Raw genomic sequence first — 22,018 nt, 5'->3', positions numbered from 1 at the left:
GCCACAGCATTGCATTGGTAGCTCATGTTCAGCTGATTATCCACCATGACCCCCTGAGTCACTGCTTCTCTGGATAAAGTCTTTCTTTGTGCCTAGATGTATACATTTAGCCACTCTAAAATGAATATTGTTGGCGATCTAGATTGCCCTATATCAGTGACCTGTTCTCTTCATTTTTTACCACTTTCCCAATTTCTGGGTCATTAACATAAAATCACCACTGAAAGTTAGTCCTCTTCCAGGGCATTAATAAAAATGTTAAATATTGTAGAGCCACAAATGATCCCTGTGAAATCCCACTAGAAACACCCATTCAATGATTCTCTTTTACAATTACATTTTGAGATCTACTAGTTAGCCAGTTTTAATCCATTTAATGTATTATGTTAATTTTATATCTTGCTACTTTTTTTCATCAAAATGTCATTCAGTACCAAGTAAAAAGCCTTATGGAAATCCAAATATATTATATTAACACTATTACCTTTTATTAATCAAACTTATAATATCATAAAAAAAATCTCAACTTAGTTTGACAGGATCTATTTTCCCCATGTTGATTTGCATTAAATACATCAACTCCCTTTAATGCTTTATTAATCGAGTCTCATATCAGCCTCTGCATTATCTTACCCAGGACTGACAGACCTATAATTACTCAGGTCACCCTCTTTACCCTGTTTAAATATTGGCATAACATTAGCTTCCTTCCAGTCTTCTGGAACATACCAGCTGTTCCCAGACTTACTGAATGTCTACATTAACAGTCCAGGGAGTTCCTCACCCAACTCTTTTAAAGCTTTTTGGTGCAAATTATCTGGAACTGCTGATTCAAAGATGTCTAACTTTGGTAGCTGCTGTTTAACATCCTCCTGAGACAGCAAAATGGAAAGAATGTTATGATATGACTACATCATCTGGTTTTTCTCAAATACAGAACATATTTGCCTTTTCTGCATTGTTATTAATTCTATCATTTCCATCTAACAATAGACCAATACGCTTGTTAGGATTATTTTTGTTCCTAATATGCTTAAACACTTTGTCATGTTGTCACAATGCCACTCACTCAAATTCAGAAGGGGAGATGTCAGGGCTCATGGGCCAGAGAGGTCAAGCAGCTAGTTGGCAGGGGGAACCTGAGAGAAGAAGAGTAAGGTGATGTGGGGGGGCAGGAAATCTATACCCCCCACACTTTAAACGGCACTCTGAAGCCCCTGGCTGTGGAATTGGTGAGGCGAGTGATTAGGAGTATTTCTACGCAGTAAATTCAAGTATGTTTGTAGTGTGTGCAGGCAAACCTGCATTAGCTTTAATCTAGCTAGTGCTGGTAACAATATTAGAGAAGACACGGCAGCATGGGATTCAGTGCACACTGGCTGCCCCAGTCTAAGCCCCCTGTAAACCTGGGTATGTACTTGGGTTGCTGGCTTACACTGAAGTCTGTGACACCATGTCTTCACTACTGTTGTTACTGCACTAGCTAAATTGAGGCCAGCTTGGGTATGCCTGTCTGCGCAACAATCACACTTTCATAGATGTGCCCTATAAGTGGAAGCAAAGAGGGGATGTGTGGTTAGATGGCTTCACTTTTCATTTGCTCACGTTTATGGTTTGCTTTCAGGAATGTTAGATGTGTGGAACTTGGTTTCACAACAAAGGGTTTGTTTTTTTTAATATGGAAAGAGACCCTGATTGACAAAACAGAGGCCCAGAGTTCCCCAAACCTCTCAAATAAGCCCTGACACAGAGTCAGTTAAATAACTGTCAACATGCAGTTACTTTGTGTGAATAGTATGGAACAAATTTACATTTTAACTCAGTGCTCAGCCAATTAATCTTAGAGTTGCCAAGTGATGTGTTGCAAATGTTTTAATAAAAAGCTCGTGGAAAAACTATTCTTTTAGCCTGGTGAAAAACCTCTGTCCAGGAGTGATGGAGATGGTAGAAATAGGATGGTAGGAGGCAACTGAGATGCTGGCAGAAAGGAAGGGCAAGGATTGGGGTAGCTATTTAGCATTGCTCCCAAGAATCTCATTCTAATCATAAAGCAGTAAGTAAGTGAAGAAGAGTTCCACCAGGTGAAAATGTTTATCCTTTGGATTCTTGAAAATTATGCTGAGTCCATTAGTGATATCACCTTGTTAAATTTTGTGAGATGTGCCAGAGGACCTTGCAGGAGGGTTGGGTGGGAAGAGGAAGAGTTGTTGAAAATATGACAGTTGGTGTAATCTGACATGACCCAAAAACAAACAATGCCTCTCCTGCAAGAATGACTTAGCAGTGTCCAGAGAGAGGTGTGACGAACTGGGACTGTTCTTAATGTTTGCTCTGAATACTGTGTTGGTGCCTCAGTGTCCCCTAGGCAGTTCTTAAGTATCTAGGTGGTGGAATAAGGGTGTGTGATTGCTGCAGAGCGAAGGGCCAGTGCACCTAAATGCCTGGCACTCTGTCTCCTAGCAACTGATGGCCTGGGCCCCTCCTCTGCAAAGGTGCCAACTGAAGGTGTTGGAGACAAAGGGATCAGGTGACCTCCTGGCCCGGGAAAGGAGCTGAGCAGAGAGGAGGGGCTGGAGGGGGTGGTTAGTCTGGAGCTTGCTGGGGACGAGGAGTGAAGTGCAGACCTAGGGGTCTGGCTCACTGCCCCCCAGAATGGACCCGGCCGAGGGGTCTGGTTCGCTGTATCTACAAGCTCTGTTTTAGACCCTGTTCCTGTCATCGAATAAACCTCTGTTTTGCTGGCTAAGAGTCACGTCTGACTGCAAAGTGGGGGGGCAGAACCCTGTGGCTTCCCCAGGACCCCGCCTGGGTGGGCTCGCTGTGGGAAGCCCACGGAGGGGCAGAGGATGCTGAATGCTCCAAGGAGAGACCCAGGAGGTGAAGCCGTGTGAGCTTCTTGCCCTGAACAAGTCTGCTCCAAGGGAGAGAAGGCTCCCCAAAGTCCTGACTGGCTTAGTGGGGAGCAGTTCCAGAGCATCGCCCGGGGACTCCGTGACAAGGGGTGACTCCATCGGAGGCTAAGAGGTCATAGGCCTTTCACAGTGGTGGTATTATTTTAACAAGGGACAGCCAGGAGATCTGTACCTGGTATTTCCAGAAATAACGTCATAGGCAAACCTTGTGTAGCCTAGAATGGAGACGGTCTGCCATGCTCTAATCTTCCCTAGCCTTGCTGATCAGTTCCCTCCCCCTGAGGGGTTCAAAGCACCAAGGGGGAATTAGAAATTACACATATCCAATCAGGAAATAAAAACAGTATCATGTGATCAGCTGGCCAACACATCATCTTATGCAAACATAAGAGGAGTGAACTCTGAAGGACAAAGGTCGTGCCATATTTCCACAATGGAAACATAATAGGTTAAATGAACCTCAACAACGTCCTTGGATAACATGTCCTTTAATTGCCCAAATGATAAGTTGCTCTTTTCCAAAGAGAATCACTAATAAAAGAAAATTAAAATAATATAAGAGAGTTTGTAATGGCTCCTCTGGGGATAAGTCTCTCTCTCACAGGAACCCATTTTGTATTATCTTTCTCTTGCTCATGGCGGAAATCAATTTTAATAGTACTGACAGGAAATGAGGATGTAAGACTTCAAATAGCACAAATCCTGCACAGTTCACAAATCATAAAGTGCGATATGAAGTCATTTTAAAAATAAAAGTCTGTTACCAGCAAGTGAAAACCTTTATATTGAGGACCCAAACATTCCTGGCTTATGTGACAGTGATTAGGCAAAGTATTTCCAACAATTAAACACAGATTAGATGAACAATGTACCATTTGCACAGGGAAATATGCACTTCAGGCTATTAACATAGACATAGCAGGGACCTTTATAATCATGGATTATGATTTTATAGGCACCAGAGTTGGAGGAATTTGTTTTTTTCCTGTGTCTGTAAATAGAACTATAACTCAGGGCAGTGAACTGCCTTTTCAAACATACTTTACCCTAAAAACCATTTCATGGCATCCCGGTCTCAGAGGCTAATCAAGCTGTCATCAATGTAGCATAAGTAGAGGAGGGACGCTAGGGGACGAGAGCTGAGGAAGCATTGTTCTAAGTCAACCATAAAAATGTTGGCATACTGCGGGGCCATGTGGGTACCCAGAGCAGTGCCACTGACTTGAAGGTATAAGTTGTCCCTAAATCTGAAATGTTTGTGGGTGAGGACAAAGTCACAAAGCTCAGCCACCAGGCGTGCTGTGGCCTACAATGCATTGGTGATCCTCCTGAAAAAAACATCCTGGCCACCATGGATGTAGAAGCGCTTTACACCAATATTCTACATGAAGCTGTCAGGAATAGTATCCCTGATAAGGCCACCATCAACCTCAGCCTGGACTAGTCCACACAAAGGAATCCACTTCCTGGAGACTACAGTGCAAATAAGTGATGGTCACATAAAGACCACCCTATACTGGAAAACTACTGACCACTATACTTACCTACATGCCTCCAGCTTCCATCCAGGACAAATCACATGATCCATTGTCTACAGCCAAGCCTTAACATACAACCTAATTTGCCCCAATCCCTCAGAGACAAATACCTACAAGATCTTTATCAAGCATTCTTAAAACTACAATACCAACCTGGGGAAGTGAGGACAGAGCGAGATGCGTACCCAGAAATCACCTACTACAGGACAGGCCCAACGAAGAAAATAACAGAACACCACTGGCCATCACGTACAGCCCCCAGCTAAAACCTCTCCAGTGCATCATCAATGATCTACAACCTATCCTGGAAAATGATCCCTCACTCTCACAGACCTTGGGAGGGAGGCCAATCCTCGCTTACAGACAACCCCCCAACCTGAAGCAAATACTCACCAGCAACTACACACCACACCACAGAAACATCAACCCTGGAACCAATCCCTGTAGGAAACCGCGTTGCCTACTTTGTCTCCATATCTACTCTAGCAATACCATCAGAGGACCCAACGACATCAACCACACCATCAAGGGCTCATTCACCTGCATGTCTACTAATAAAAAGTGACAAAGAGAGTTCTGTGGCACTTTATAGACTAACAGACGTATTGGAGCATAAGCTTTTGTGGGTCAGACCCCGAAAGTTTATGCTCCAATACATCTGTTAGTGTATAAGGTGCCACAGGACTCTTTGTCACTTTTTACAAATCCAGACTAACACTGCTACCCCTCTGATAGTTGTTCTAATGTTATATATGCCATAATGTGCCAGCAATGCCTCTCTGCCATGTACATTGGTCAAACCAGACAGTCCCTACGTAAAAGAATAAATGGACACAAATCGGACAGCAGGAATGGTAACATACAAAAGCCAGTAGGTGAACACTTCAACCTCCCTGGACATTCTATAACAGATTTAAAAGTAACTATTCTTGAACAAAAAAACTTCAGAAACAGACTTCAAAGAGAAACAGCAGAACTAAAATTCATTTGCAAATTTAACACCATTAATTTGGCCTTGAATAGGGACTGGGAGTGGCTGGTTCATTACAAAAGCAACTTTGCATTCCCTGGAATTGACACCTCCTTATCTATTATTGGGATCGGACTACATTTACCCTGATTGAATTGGCCGTGTCAACACTGGTTCTCCGCTTGTGAGGTAACTTCCTTCTCTTCACGTGTCATTATATAATGCCTGCATCTGTAACTTTCACTCCATGCATCTGAAGAAGTGAGGTTTTTTACCCATGAAAGCTTATGCCCAAATAAATCTGTTAGTCTTTAAGGTGCCACCGGACTCCTTGTTGTTTTTGTCACTACTTAATGTGCAAAATTAGGCCTTTTACATCATAGAATCATAGAATATTAGGGTTGGAAAAGACCTCAGGAGGTCATCTAGTCCAATCCTCTGCTCAAAGCAGGACCAACACCAACAAAATACGCTATTTTTCTTCACCAGAGCCCATTGGCTTCCTCATGTCAGAGTTCTGAGCTGCATATCTGGGCTCAGAGTACAGGCAAGGATTCCCCTGGTGGAAGGAAAGAATTCCCATGCCCTTGCTGTATCATTGAGGGGCACTGAGTTGCTCTAAATGCTTCCTTCCAGGGACACAATGTGACATGGGCTTTCAACCTGGAGGCTGCAAACAGGTGTCAGGGGTCACAGCCATCCTGCCCATCCAATATTGCTAACTGGGACCAGGTTCCTGGATATGGGGGTGGGAGGAAGATAGGGGAAGAGACAGTCCTAAGGCACTGCCAATGTGGAAAAGGTTGAGAACCAATGCCCTAAGCAACTTCTCAGCAGGGACAGATGAAGGGAGTTTGGAGCCCTAGAAAACACTTGCATGGGATGATATGGATAGAGTGGGATGGATTTCTCATCTCAAGTGGTGCTGACGTGTGTTTGTGGATATACAAGACGGAGGTGATGTTGAAAGTGTGAGGTCTGGTGGCTACGTGGCAATGAATTAATTCATATCACAGGGGTGGGGCGAGTTGGGTATGTGCCAATAGAGGAGGGATTCCTAATGCCGAATGTTGAAGGGTGTAGTAGGGACTAAGCCTTTAAATGCACTGAGGTACTATAAATAATCCTTCTTCTGGAGTAAAATGTCAAGAGTTATTAAGTAGCCAGGGAGAAAGGATTTTTGCCTCTCTCCAAGAGGGCAGGAAATCTTTTCTTCCGATTCTCCAAGATCAGATGCCATTGAATGAAGCTTTGTCTATTGAGGTGGAAGAGCAGAACACTAATGAGATTGATGATCCTACAATTCAGACATTTCTGAACCCATCATGAGCAATGAGAATTTAAATGCCTGTTCCAGGCCTTCCTGCAGCTCCTCACATCACTTACAGTCAGGAGCAATCTCTGTTCATCTTTGACAGTCAAAAAAATGGCAATGCTCAATCTGTGATTATGTCACAGGAGCAGTAGAAAGGCAAAGATTTGAATTTGATAAGAAAACTGCAACTTTCTTTTATGCTAGCAACATCGCCTTAAGTGTAGGACAAAACAAGTAATTTAAAGAAATGACTGAAGTGCTCTACCTGGATCTACTCCTCTACTAGATGCTCCAAGTGAAAGAAACAGAGGAAAAATTATAGGAATCAACATTGACATTAATGCAAGGAAGTTGAACGTGAGTAATGACCTGGTAATAGCTATGAGTGTTCGTATAACAAAAGATGCATCCCTACTTAATGCTGCTGATTCTATGTGAAAGGAAACCATATGCTACAGATTATGTGTCCAAGTTGCAGAAGACGCCATTCAAGAATTCAAGGAGATGATGATGATGGAAAAGAAGAGAGACCTTCTCAAGTGTGTTGTCTTTAGCTTCTGAGGCATTGGTGTTCAGCATGCTAATTAAACTTCATTGAGAAAGAAGTAACAGCAAACACAGTCCTAGAAGTTCTTTGTACACAGATTACTAGTCTCACAAATATTCTTACATTTGCCTTACAGAACTGGAAGCAGTCAATTTGGACAATATGTGGCTATGGTGTTTGAGGATTTAATATGGTTACGAAACGAATCACATGATGTATGTCTTGTGTTTCACTTCATAAATACTTTCTCTGGTCCCCTCCTCACCCGTTTATTTTTTTCTCCAAAAAGAAAATAATGGACCTTTTGAGGTTGAGGAAAATTACAACCAGTAATTAAGTGATAATCAGAATAAAGTGACATTTCCAAAGTAGCTAAAACATTATGAGACATTTTCTGAGCAGTGCTGTTGCTTATTTCTAGTATTATTCCTAGTATTATTTTCTCTTTAAAAGTACAAAATTAGATATTCTATCACCTTACATTTTAGCTTCCTGGTGGAACTGGTCATCTTCAACAGCTTGTTTGCCAACTCTCTCTCTCCTTCTTCATGTGCTCTGACAAAGTATTTTCCAGTTATCATCAAACTTCAGCACAGACATTGATAATGAAACTCTTAACACTTAACTGTAAGTGGCTAATCGTAATTAGTTCCTTTGGTACTTCTCATAATGACATTAATCATAAACCATTCGTTAGACTTTAATATGCCTGTAATATTTTAATCCATATTAATTCAACTGTAATTTAGCATTAAATAACGTCCACTTATTGGAAAGTGTTAGTGATGTAACTTAAATCCATTTTGTAATAAAGCTGAAGAACAGACGTGAGTAGAGAGTGAAGTCAGGGTGTAGGAAAAGTGTTACTATTTTGCAAACTCATGTTATTGATGTATTATGCAATAGCAGAGATGAAATGCAGACACATGTACAATCAGCTGTCTGCTGGCCTCCAGGCTTCTCAGCAGCACTATGTGGGATGCAGAAATCATGTCTGGCTCCCCAGGGAGAATGGACCTTGGAAAGCTGCAGGTCTGTGTAGCACTTGGCACCTGTCACAAATGGAAAAGATGTATTTTGCTTTCTGGGTGTGTTTGAAAGTATAAGGAGTCATAAAATCCCTGAATGGCACTCCTGGGACGCTGAAATAACTGCTGGCAGTGACTGGAGAGAACCTGACTTTCCTAAGCATCAGAATAGCATGGTCAGCCTCTGTTTTTAGCTGTTTATGGATCCTACTCAGCTTTGATGGTTTGCCATCACCACTGAATGTTCTTCTATTCTTCTACCACTTTCAAAGAGACACCGACTACATAGTCTCACTGTGTCACTGTTCTTCTTATCATGTATTTCTGTATATTTTCACTACCTCAAAGGTTCATGGGCTAGTGCACTATAGTACACTTGCACCATTAGCTGTGAAGAAAAAAAATGTCTTTAATACATGTCTGACAAATTGTCATGACTGGTCCACTGAGGTTGCCTGCCATCCCACAGCCAGAGTGTAACCTTGCCATGGGAAAGGAGCATTTAAAAGATTAGATTTCTGCAGTAAAGAGTCGGCAAAGGCTGAATGGGAATTTGTGAGAATCTTCTTACCTCCAAACAGCCTTGCCACTGCTCTTCCTCCTTCGTGCTTCTGCATCTCTGTGCTACACATTCGATGTATTTACTTCTTTAAAAAGAAAGGAATGTAGAAAACAATGTACAAAGCCCAAGAGACATAAAGAAATGGATACACTCTGGAGAATGTCATTTTGGTGCACAAATAGCTTGGAACACTTCTGCTCAGTGACCATGGTGGGTCAGGAAGCCCATCTTGGGCAAAAGTCATGAGAGGGAAGCACTAAGGACTGTACCACAGATCAAAGGCAGGGGTTCATCTGTGACTCTCCATATGCACACAATACACAATGCACACTTTTGAGAAGCAGAAGGAAGAGCAGCTACGGTGCGCATTCTTGGCTCCTGGTTTGAATTCATGTATCTTCTGGAAACGTGCCACCAGCCAGAAAGGTAAATTAGATACTGATATTGGTCCTGATCCAAAGTCCACTGAAGGAAATGGAAAGTCTCAGGGACTTTGGATCAGGCCCCTTGTTCCCTAATCCAGATAGCTGCAGCAGTGCTGATGGCTGTAAAGCAGGGAGTTCTTCCTGTTTAGGGGATTTCATGTAAATCTATGGGGCTGGTTTTGATCTTGAACATCCAGTCTGGCTTAGGCCCTGGCTAACTTTACATCTTCCTTACAGCTGAGGTGCTCTCACTGACAGTTCCTAACTCTGGAAGTGTAGCTCTGCTGTCCCCCATGCAGCCTTGTGTCCCTACGTAGTTTATAACACCCCACTCTCCACCCCCTGTGGTACTATCATATCTGAACTCCCCCACAAGTATTTATGGATTTTTCCTTACAACACCCCTCTGAGGCAGGAAAGTAGCATTAACCCTATTTTACAGATGGGAAAACTGAGGGACACAAGTAGTTGGGGTCATATTTTCGAAAGCTCTCAGTTCCCATTTAGCAACTAAATAAAGTGGCCAGATTTCCAGACATGTCTTGTCCCTGGCATCTTTGGCCAGGCCATTTAGTTACCTAACCGGGTGCTGACTTTTTTTTAAATGAGTGACTCATCCAAGGTCTCACAGAGATTCTATGGCAGAGCCAGAAACTGAGTCCAGATCCCCTGGACAGCAGTCAAGTGTAGCAGCCACAAGACCATTGTTCTCCCCTCACAGTTGCCTGCTATGGGCCTGATCCAATTCCCATTGCTTTCAATGGGAGGTCTGTGATGGGGTGCGCAGGCTGTAGAGCTAGCCCTGCCCCTCTGACCCTGTCAATCTTGTATGAGAGGGAGGAGGCCTTTAAAAGGGGGGAAGCTGCACTAAGTGGGTGGGGAAGAGTAGGGTTGCCCTAAGCAGCAGACTGCAGGGATGACTCCTAAAGCTGCAGAGGGAACCCCAAGCCAGAAGACCTTCACCCTGCCCAAGAGGAGTACAGTGGACTTCTAGGGTAAGATGGACAGACTGAGCCTGACTCAAAGGCCCAGCCAGAGTGATCTCCTCACTCATCCCTACATTGGTGCTGGATTGTTGGCAGCACTGTAGACTAATCAACCCCTCTTCTGGGGTCACAGGGATGGAGTATCCCTGAATACACTGGGGTTTGTGATGTTAATTTTGATTCCCACAATCAGAGACTTAAGAAGGCCCACAAAGAGGAACCCCCCACACCACACAAATAGTAAGTAAGTGGGGCCTGTGCTGGGAGCAGCCAATGTAGATAATGGGGCATGGTCAGGTCCTCCCAGCCACTGAGGGAGGAAAGGCTGAAGACTCTGTTACAGGGTCCTTCAGGCCTTAACATAGTAGAGAAGACTACTGGCAGGAGCAGCTTCCAGACTACCCAAACACTAGCCTCAACGTGTCCTTTTATTCCCCCACTGCTGTGTGGTTGTGAACCTAAGAACACCCAATGCCAGCTGGCACACTGTCATCATAATATTTACCCAAAGGGTAACATGTAATGTATAACTGGAAAACTCATAACTCACTGACCATTAATATTATTGTGTGCTGCATGTATGGGTAACATATGCAAAGTTACAAATGTGCTGAAATTATGGTCTTAAAATGTGTCCCAGGCAAGATGTAAGGTACCTCACTCTAAGCAAAGGAATGTGGTTCTGCCAGCTTGAATGTTTTCTTGAGAGACATTGGAAATGCATTTACATAAAAGATAAACAAAATCATCAGGCTAGAAAGTGAAGAAGACAACTACTCAACAGCTGTGGGGGAACCAATCTGAAGTCTTCACCAGACTACATGGTGTCTCTTCCCAGCAGAAGAAAAAGACTATTATCTGAGAATACATTTCAGAGTTTACTAGTCTATAGAGAGTTATCCTTTTATCTGATGAGACAAAGAAACTGACCATTTTGGACTCTGTAAAGGATCTGGGTCCAAAAGGTTGGTCAGGCACTGCTGGAAAAGAGACTTGGCAAGAAACACTCCTCTTTTGAACAAGAGACTCCAGTTTGTTAAATCAGGCTAAATCTTAGGAACATATTTTTGCTTTTATTTGCTTGTAACCCCTTCTATCTATAGGACAGGGTCAAAGGTCACTATTTTCAGGTTGGGAAACAAGCATGTCAGAGTAACCACTGGAGCTAGTGGATCCCAGCCCCTACACTTGACGGGCATTCACTCTCAGTGTCCCTGACTCACTGAATGGGATCTTAGCTCTTCGTTGCTCTCACAGTATTTCACTGCTTCTGCTACAAAATTTTTCATTACCAAAAACATTTCTCTTGCCCATCACCCCACTGCTCTTCTGTACTGTCTTCAAGCAGCTGGCTGGGTGGAGCACTTATCTGTGACAAATTAGGGTTGAGCTTGATTAGACATGTTAACATGTCAGTGAATCTCAGCAAGGCTTGCTTGTTTTGAGGTCTTTGGGCTTATATAATTGGCTTCCCTTTGCTTGGGTTCAGCTATGCTCCTTTGTCACTGAGCATGTGTCCCACAGAACTAGTCTTATTCAGCTGGACCTGGCCTTTGGTCTTGCTCAGTTTGTGTTTTTTTCCTTTGGTGACAAGTGGGATGTTATGCCATCTCTCAGTGTTGCTCATTTCCACCCTAAAATAGCAGGCCATCCACAGCTATTTCCATCTTACCCACATCTGCAAACATGCAGGACATGATGCTTTGGTTACCTCAGGAGCCGAGGCAATCCTGAAAATGAGTCATTTAAACATACATCTGCCAAACAGGGAGTTGAAGGGGCAGAGTTTTTGTTACAGTCATGTTACACACGCACAAGTTAGATAAAAGAAGATCAAATATTCTTGCTGGATGATTGCAGTGTAACACTACTTTATTTCTTAGAATCCAGAACTTTAATACAAGAACCAAAAAGAGAGAGAGAAAGCAGAGTGCTCACTTCCACACCCACCTTGTCGTAGACTGACTCTTTGCAGACTCACTGCTGCTAGACACAGATCACAGGCTACTCCTCACAGCCCCCTGACCTGCAGGCAAGACTAGAAAAACCTCTGAGGATTTAAAGTGACAACTGATCATTTTAATACAATTTTCAATACGCCACAGTTTTATACTTTCTCTATTGAGTCAGACCTGCCAAACCCCTTGGCTTGCATAAAGAACAGAAAATATCTTTGCATTTTGAAGTATGGACATGACCTCCTCATTGTGGCCTTGGCCCTTTACTTCTCTAGGGTTTCCTACAGGTAAAATTATTAATTTGTGGCTATCAGTTCTTAAAAAAATGACTTCAAGTTTTTGGAATAAAGATAAAGAGAGGAAGTTTCACTTTCTCACTGGCCTCTGAGCTGAAATTAATCTGTTTGTTGCTGTTGGGAGAACAGAATTTCTGACAGAAAATTAGAAATTGCTCCAGCTGCACCCCCAAAGACTTATCTCCCATTCTTTCCCAGAATTCCGGTGCGTGTGCTGTGTTTATAGTGTTAATTATGGTTTTATTCTCCGCTGTTTGCAACACCCTGATTTCATCTTTTCTCATTTGGCAAACATTGATTTCACTCTCCCCCACCCGAGGCAACTTGAAATTGACACGGCTGTTGTTGTTGTTGAATTTAATTTCCTTTGTTTTGTGTGCATAACATCATCTAAATAAGTGATAGAAAAGACCAGTTAGACTTCCGATAATGTGGACTGGGAATACCCTCAAGCTCCATGGAACTTCCTTTGAGTGCCACAAAGTGCCCATGTGCTGCTACACAATATTGGGATTATTCTCATTTGACAGACAATCTGTGACTTTTCTTTCAAAAAATTAAATAAATACTTTGTTCTACTCTGAACAGCCCTTGCCCTCCTTGGTATATAAGCCCATTCAGTATCCAGCCTCAGGCAGAGCTCAGCTGGGCTGTAAGTATTTTGTTCTTTTCCCCAACTTAGTCCTTTCAGCTTTTTCATGCTTTCTGTCACACTTCAGGAAACACCCTTCAATTTGTCAAGGTCTTTCTAGTATCCAGGCTCCCAGACCTATCCACAGCATTCCACATGCAGCCTCACCAATGTCATATCAATAGTAACCGTCACCTCCTTTGTCTGTCATGTGATGGCTCTACATACACACCCCAGAGCCACATTTCGTTCTTTACTGCTGTATCAATCTCATCTAGCAGAGACATTTCTAATCCTTTTGTATCATGGCATCAAAACTCAGAATACACAAACGAAAGTAACTTTGTCCATTGGAATCACAACTATCTGCTCTTCCAAGATTTACCAGCTTTTGCATGAGATTTCTCTTTCTTCACTTTACTGCCTGTGCCTCTTACACCTCCTTTATCAATAAACTTGCATCTGACAGTTAACTTACGCAGAATTTGTCCCTCCATCACCGAAGTCTCAGTAGATGCTATTCCAAGGCCCAGCTTAGTTCTGCCCTCATGTACACCTGTGTGATCCCACTGATTTCAGTGAGACTGAGCCCCGCCATCCGAGGGCAGCATCTGCCTCTAATGATTGCAGCAGATTAGGAAGCATACATATATGTGTAGTCTTCTGAGTCCAAGAGATGCTCTAAATTATCTATTTGTTTCCTGTGCCCCTGGGATCCAGCACCTGTAAGAAAATCAAGCTTGCCCACAAAGAGTTCTCCAACTGTCCAAGAGGGACAGACAATCCTTGTTGGGAATTCAATACTCAAAAGAACAGTCTGCCAGGGACAGGTGATCAACTGGATGATGGGCTGCCCTCACAGAGGCAAGGCATGAGATGGGATAGCTCAATGGTTTTGAGCATTGGCCTGCTAAATCCAGCGTTGTGAGTTCAATCCTTGAGGGGGCCATTTAGGAATCAGGGCAAAAATCTGTCTGGGGATTGGTCCTGCTTGGAGCAGGGGGTTGAACTAGATAACTTTCTGAGATCCCTTCCAACCCTGATATTCTATGTCACTCCAAGATTGGACAGACTTCCAATGTCAATAAGCAAGGATCCATCAGTGATGGTTCATAATGTCACTGTATTGCTGGATATCTCATAGATAATAGATGGCTTCAGGGAACTCAGAAGTGTGTTGAAGAAGAATGTCCAAGCAGAGAGAACACATAACTGTTAATCAGAGGTGGGGGAGCACATATTTTGAACCCATGCCCCACACACAGGGTGACTGCCTCCTTTCACATCTATTGATAATGTGTAGGCAGAAAAGCACTATGTGATCATGGGAGACTTCAACCTGAGTGACCTATGCTGGAGATCTCATGCTGTCAGGAGTAAAACATCCTGGAAATTTCTAAATATTATAGATGACCATTTCCTAACCCAAAAAGTGTTGCCTCCAACCCTATATTGGACTTTGTCTTGATAAATAAAGAAGAACTGATCACAGAACTAAAAGTCAGTTGTAACTTAGGCTTTGTCTACACCGGCACTCTCATCACTAAAGCTTTTTTCACTCAGGGATGTGAAGAAACACACTCCTGAGTGACAAGTTTTAGCAAGGAAAAGCACCAGTGTGGACAGATGCTCTCCCGTCGATGAAGATACAGACCCTGGTTGGAGGTGGTTTTATTGTGTTGCTGGGAGAGCGCTCTCCCAGCAATAAAGAGCGGCCGCACACAGTGCATCTTACAATAGTGCAGCTGCAGCAGCACAGCCACGCCGTTGTAAGGTGCACTGTGTAGCCATAGCCTCAGAGTAGGCACCCTTTACTAGAGGGGCCTCTGAACTTAATTGGGAGTGTTCCACTCCGGAAGATCCTGAGTGCTGCAGTCCAGCCTGGGAGACTATAACTCCCATGATGCCTTGAGGTGGGCTCCATCTTGGCAGGGAGCTGAGATCCTGGTCAGGGAAGCTGAGGTTGCTTAGTGGAGCTCTGTCTGTGCCAGGAGCTGCTGCTAAGCTCCTGTTAGAAAGCCAGAAGCTGCTAGTGAGAAACTGCTGGGGCTTTGACTAAGCAGGATGCCATGGGGTCTATTGCTAGGCTTCCTTGGAGCCAGGACAGAGATTGTTGCTGTGCCCAGAGCAGACTGAGGTTGGTCTGCAGTCCAGGCAGTGTGCACCAGCACCCCCTTTGTTGTTTGGAAAAATGCTACAAGGGACAGGGGACAGCAAAGAGACTCTAAGGGGTTGCCTGAGTCTGAGATGAGACAATGGTCTTATTGTCTAACCAGAATCCAGGGTTACTAACCTCTAGTTATAACAACTCCCATCTTCAGAGGGGCTGTGCAGTTTGGAATGATCCCAAGTAGAATTGTTCTACCTTCGTTACCTTGGCTGGACTGCTTTACTGGTCCAACCGACTGCTGTCCCCAGCTTCAAGACTGTCACACACACCCACGCAAGCATCTAGATCTCTGACATTCAGAGGAGTGCACATGCAGGGGTGGTTAAATAGTGATGGTGGAAATGTAAGTTGATTACATTTCATTTACTACTGTAAACTGCATTTTACTGATTTATTGGAGTACTTTCTGGTTTTTTTTAATTGGTTCTGACATTTTAATTATCTCAATCTGTTATATTATGTTTTTCAAAATTGTTAGATTAGAGTTAAGACACCTTTACTTAAGATTATATTGTTTATAATTGGTACTTTTGAGTTAGACCCATTATGCAGATTAGCTCAGATTTATTCCTAGAAATTCCCAAGGCATTTCAGTGAGTGAGTGCTGAGCCCAGCCAGGTGGAGGCACAGTCAGCACTAATTTCCTTTATAGGTAAAAGGATTGCAGCAGATGCAGGGACAGAAGATTCGCACCTATCCAGCATCACCACTGGGACTTTTAGGGTTGCCGTTATCGTTAATAACATCAGGCTGTGGTGGAGTGTACAGGCCCCATACTGGTGAGGCAAGAGTTAAGGAGTTGCTCTGGACACAGGAGACCCTGCTCTGCTGCCCACAGGAGACCCAGCTCATGCTGCCCCTGCTGGGCATGCTGACAGTGGAGGCAGAGGTCAAGAGGGGGCAGCTCAGGGGTAAGGCCACTGAACCACCACAGACAGAGGGAGACCCTTTAGAGAGTGGCCAGAGATCTTCAAGGGGGATTCCAAGACAGACCAGTGGCACCAGCAGAGGATCCGAAACTGGGGTAGGAAGTGGCCCAGGGAGCAGGCATAGATGTGCCCATCCACTAGGCCACACATTTTGAATGATTGTTTCTGTGGGCCCTGGTTTGGAACCTGGTGGAGCAGCCAGGAGGGCCTGGGTTCCCCTACCCGGGCCACTAACTCTCACCATTGGGCAACACAGCTGCTGAATCCAGCATCTAGGCCACCGCTGGGCAACATGGCCACTGCCACCTGCCACCGGGTGACGCAGCTGCTGACACCTGCCTCTGGGCAACATAGCTGCTAATGCCCACTGCTGGAAGTCACAATGAGCTCGATGAACTATTGGTCTGAGCTAGTATGGCCATTCTTATGTTTTTATGTTCTTATGTAATTCTAATGTAAAGACGTATAGTCACACTGGAGACTATAAAAAAAGAAAAAAACAAAAAAACAAATTCAGTCATTGTAAACTTTCATAGATAATTCAAGTAAAGATAAAAAAATTACACTAACCTAGTAACTAAAGCTACTAAAAATTCAAAGTTTATAGTCCATCTGGCTCTTTGCTTCAGGGAGCCCGTATTAAATTTATTGCTAAATAAAACAAATAAGCCTAGCAAAAGTCAGTGCCAAAATCTGCATACTCATAAGAGAATTAACAGAACTCTCTTGTTATGATGGCTGATTCTCAATTTGCATCTTTAAAGAGTTGTGACCATTTCTTGGTTTGTTCCTTCCTAGGTACACCAGAGGTAGGGCCAGTTTTATGCTTTGTGGAGTGCTTCAGGATGAGTTTTTAAACAAGTGCTGCGTATGATGGCAATTTTGCACTATGGGCCAAACTGAAGCAAAGTGGGGGACATAAAAAATTACCAGAGACTGAATATTGTCTCAGGGGGCTGTTAACTGAAAGTTAAAGGCAGCTCCAAGGGTGCCTTGGAATTCATCAGGTCTCTGTTGCTTACATTTTAGTTTTTCTGTGTGTTTGGATTTCTGAATATCTTACATACAATTATTCCAGTGGAAGCCGTGAAAAATAGATTTCCTATAGGAAACTAATGAGATATATGATTTGACTTCGCAGTGGAGTGGCGGTCATGAATTAATCCCAAAATACTTTATGGTCTTTGCTGTTATAGGAAGCTCAGGATGTCAATTTATGATTTTTATTAGGGTTTTATTTAGCTTTTCTTTTGCTTTGTTAAAATACTAATAGCTACTTGAAAGTATAAATATATTTTTAAAGGCCCCATATCTCTTTCCAGTGTGACCAGTATTGTCTCAGCAAAACAGGTTCTTCTGTCTAAGGATGTGAGCATATCACTCCTATGTGCTTGCCTGCATAGTGCCTGCACGGCTACTGTTTGATGCTGGATTTAGTTAAGTGGTGAGGACCTTGCATATGAAAGGCCCTGCATACGTGCAGGGTTTTTCAGTTCTATAAGCTGTGTAGGAAGGATCAGTAAAGACAAGAGCGAGAGCAGCTTTGCATTTAAAGGAAGGTTTGGAAGTGCAGTAACTCAGATTCAGGCCCTGAAGGAGAAGCGAGAGCAAGCAACAGACTTATTATGGCTTGAAATGAAACATTAAAAGGAAGTAAACTGACAGAAGGGATTTTCTAATAAAAATGATATAACCTTCAATTTATAGAGCCCTGTCATCCTGAAGGATCCCGCCGTGCTTTGCAGACTCCATGACATACCATTAAACCAAGTGTAGCCATCTCAGAAATGGAGCATGGCAGCTGTTTAACAACACAGCGCTGCACTGTGCTCTGCTCAGGGGGGCAAGATCACAGTGAAAATTTGTGCAACCATAGCTCTTTCCTAACTTTGGGGTGCTCAGCTATGCACCATTCATGTTTCTCTAACAAATGTTGCGATGGAATGTTATCCTGGCAGATGCTGCACAAACCAATGGCCATCGGTGTGAATTTTCATGTTGGTGGTTGTGATGCTGGGATCCATGTAGTTAGCCAGGGCCGTCCTTATCCATATGCAAAGTACGCAGCTGCATATAGGGTGACCAGATGAGAGGAAGAAAATATTGGGACACACGGGGGGGCGGGGGTGCTACCGGTGGAGCGAAATATCGGGACAAATTGCATCCCGACCAAAGATCCGTCGGGATGCAGGACAAACACCTAAATATCAGGACGGTCCCGATTTTATCGGGACGTCTGCTCACCCTAGCTATGTAGGGCACCAGGAAACTTGGGATACCAAATTTCCTGGTGCCCTGCGCAGCTGCGTACTGCTCCAGCCCCTGCCCTACCTCTTCCCACCCCTGCTCCGCCCCAGCCCCAGAGCCTCTGCCCTGCTCCACCCTGCCCCATCTCTTCCCGCCCCTGCTCCGCCCCAGCCCTGCCCCTGAGAACTGCAGGAGGGCTGGGCCTGCACTCACTGGCAGCAGGAAGTGCAGGGACCCAGCCCTAGCTGGGCCACTGGTCAGTGCTGGGAGGTGGTTCCCCTCTGCCCTCCAATCGAGCCCCGCCCCCCACAGGAGGGCTCTGTAGGGCCCCAGAATAGATAGGGATGACCCTGTAGGTAGCCAGTGTATATTGCTCTTGTGCACGTATTTTTAGATAGAGTGGCTATCCGTCAGCCTACAGCACTTTTGTGCCAGCACTAGGCCAGTGCCCTCAGGTTCGTTGTTTTCCTGCTTGAGCTTTGAGTCTGTTGTTTTCACAACAGGCAGATCAATGGACTCATCTGGCTAATGCCAGTGTCATTCCCACTGACAACTCTGATGGTAGCACTACAGGCACAGGCACCGACTTTCCAAAGTGCCCGGGGGAGGGCATTGTTTGACCCCTGGCTCCTGACCCAGGCCCTGCCCCCACTCCACCCCTTCCCCCCAAACCCCACACCTACCCAACCTCTTCCTGCCCCTACTCCACCCCACCCCACCTCTTGCTGCCCAGTTCTGCCCCCTCCCTCCAGCATGCCACATCCTCACTCCTCCCCCACAGCCTCCTGCACACCACAAAACACCTCATTGTGGTGGGTGGGAGGTGCAGGGAGGGAGCGGGAGGCACTGATCTGTGGGGCCCATTGGTGGGCAGTAAGCGCTGCGGGGGGACTGATGGGGGAGCTACCCACCATTTTTCCCCCATGGGTGCTCCAGCCCCGGAGCATCCACGGAGTCAGTGCCTATGACTACAAGGACTCAGTGTCACACAGAGTCCTCATGCTCTGTGGCCACTTTGCCAGGTTCAGGTTCAGGCAGCTGCTTTGAGGGAGTATTAGGCCAAGTGCACCAAAAAATTCCGGAGGGCTATGGCATCTCATAAAGCCAGTCGATCATGCTACTCTAATGTGTTTGCACCACAGTATCTGAGCACCTGCATGACACCTCAGGAGCTGCTCATTATCTTTTGTTCAACTTCTTTATTAATGATCTGGATGATGAGATGAATTGCACCCTCAGCAAGTTCACAGATGACACTAAGCTGGGGGCAGGGGAGAGGTAGATATGCTGGAGGTTAGGGATAGGGTCTAGAGTGACCTAGACAAACTGGAGGGTTGGGCGAAAAGAAATCTGATGAGGTTCAACAAGGACAAGAACAGAGTACTGCACTTAGGATGAAAGAATTCCACACCGCTATAGTCTGGGGATCGACTGGTTAAGCAGCTGTTCTGCAGAAAAGGACCTGGGGATTACAGTGGATGAGAAGCTGGATATGAGTCAGCAGTGTGCCCTTGTTGCCAAGAAGACTAATGGCATATTAGGCTGTATTAGTAGGAACATTGCCAGCAGATCATGGGAAGTGATTATTCCCCTCCATTAGGTACTGGTGAGGCCACGCCTGGAGTGTTGCATCCAGTTTTGGGCCCCCCACTACAGAAGGGATGTGGACAAATTGGAGAGAGTCCAGCAAAGGGCAATGAAAATGATCAGGGGGCTGGACACATGTCTCACACGGAAAGGTTGAGGGAACTGGGCTTGTTTAGTCTGCAGAAGAGTGAGGGGGGACTTGATAGCAGCCTTCAACTACTCGATGCGGGGTTCCAAAGAGGATGAAGCTAGGCTGTTCTCAGTGGTGGCAGATGACAGAACAAGGAGCAATGGTCTCAAGTTGCAGTGGGGGAGATTTAGGTTGGATATTAGGAAAAACTTTTTCACTAGGAGGGTGGTGAAGCACTGGAATGGGTTACCTACGGAGGTGGTGGAATCTCCATCCTTAGATGTTTTTAAGGTCAGGCTTGACAAAGCCCTGGCTGGGATGATTTAGTTGGGGATTGGTCCTGCTTTGAGCAGGGGGTTGGACTAGATGACCTTCTGAGGTCTCTTCCGACCCTAATCTTCTATGGTTCAGATTGTATGACACTACTTACCATGAATACAGCACGGGGACTAACTTGGCCCACAGCCCGTAGCACACTGGCTGGTACAGAGATCTGACTGGTTACAGCCAGGATTTCAGATGCAATAAAAATATTGTTTATCACAGGGACTATGGTGAGTGCTGATGAACCACAGAAACCTGAAGACCAGGAAATTCAGGAAATACCCATAGCATGAAATACTGTGGTATATAAACGGAGGCAAGGTGCTCATTGACAGAAGGGAATAGTGCTCCACTAGCCCCAAGCCAGCTCTGTGGATGACTGAGTAATGTTCACCAAGTAATTCTAGGCAATAGTTTTCTGACAGTTGTCAGATAAGTTATCCATAAAGAATTTGGTCCATAATTCAGCCACCTCTGCTCTTACTGAAGTTCTGGACGTCTTTGTCCCATGATTAAATGTGCTCACGCTCAGTATGTTGGGAGCGTAAGGGCCAGGGGCACTGCTCAGAGTGTAAGTTCTTCCGGGCAGGGCCCATACTTTTGTTGTGTGTTTGTACAGCACTCAGCACAGTGGGGGCCTGATCCCTGCTTAGGGCCCCAAGTCACTGCCAAAATTAATACAAAAATTACATAGGTTAGAAGCTGAGCACTATAAAGATGCCATGATCTTGAGGAGTTATCACTGTGTCTGATCCTGAAATATTTATAGATTAATAGATTTTAAATTCAGAAGGGAGGATAATGATCATCTAGCCTGTCTGACCTTCTATATAAACCAAGACATAAATTTCACCTAGCGATTCCTGCATCCTATGGTAGAACTATAGCAGCTCTTTTGGAATGACATCCGGTCTTGATTTAGAGACACCATGTGCTGGAGGCACCAGGCACCCTTTGGTAAACTGTGACACTCACTAATTGCTCTTATTGTTAAGAATCTTATTTCCAGTTTGAATTTTGCAGACTTTAACTTCTAACCATTAGATTTGGTTACACCCGTCTCTCCTGAATTAAAGAGCCCTCTATTATCAGGTATCTTCTCCCTCTGGACGTATTTATGGATAGTGACCAAGTCACCTTTTAACCTTCTCTTTGATAAGCTAGAATAGAACCATAGAATATCAGGGTTGGAAAGGATCTCAGGTGGTCATCTAGTCCAATGCAGGACCAATCCCCAACTAAATCATCCCAGCCTGGGTTTTGTCAAGCCTGACCTTAAAAGCCTCTAAGGAAGGAAATTCCACCACCTCCCTAGGTAATCCATTCCAATGCTTCACCACCCTCCTAGTGAAAAAGTTTTTCCTAATAGCCAACCTAAATCTCCCCCATTGCAACTTGAGACCATTATTCCTTGTTCTGTCATCTAGTACCACTGAGAACAGTCTAGATCCATCCTCTTTGGA

Source organism: Chelonoidis abingdonii, chromosome 18 (genome assembly GCF_003597395.2).
Source record: "Chelonoidis abingdonii isolate Lonesome George chromosome 18, CheloAbing_2.0, whole genome shotgun sequence".
NCBI classification, from domain to species: Eukaryota; Metazoa; Chordata; order Testudines; family Testudinidae; genus Chelonoidis; species Chelonoidis abingdonii.
The sequence above is the reverse complement of the archived record's forward strand: the minus strand, read 5'-3'. Positions refer to the sequence as shown.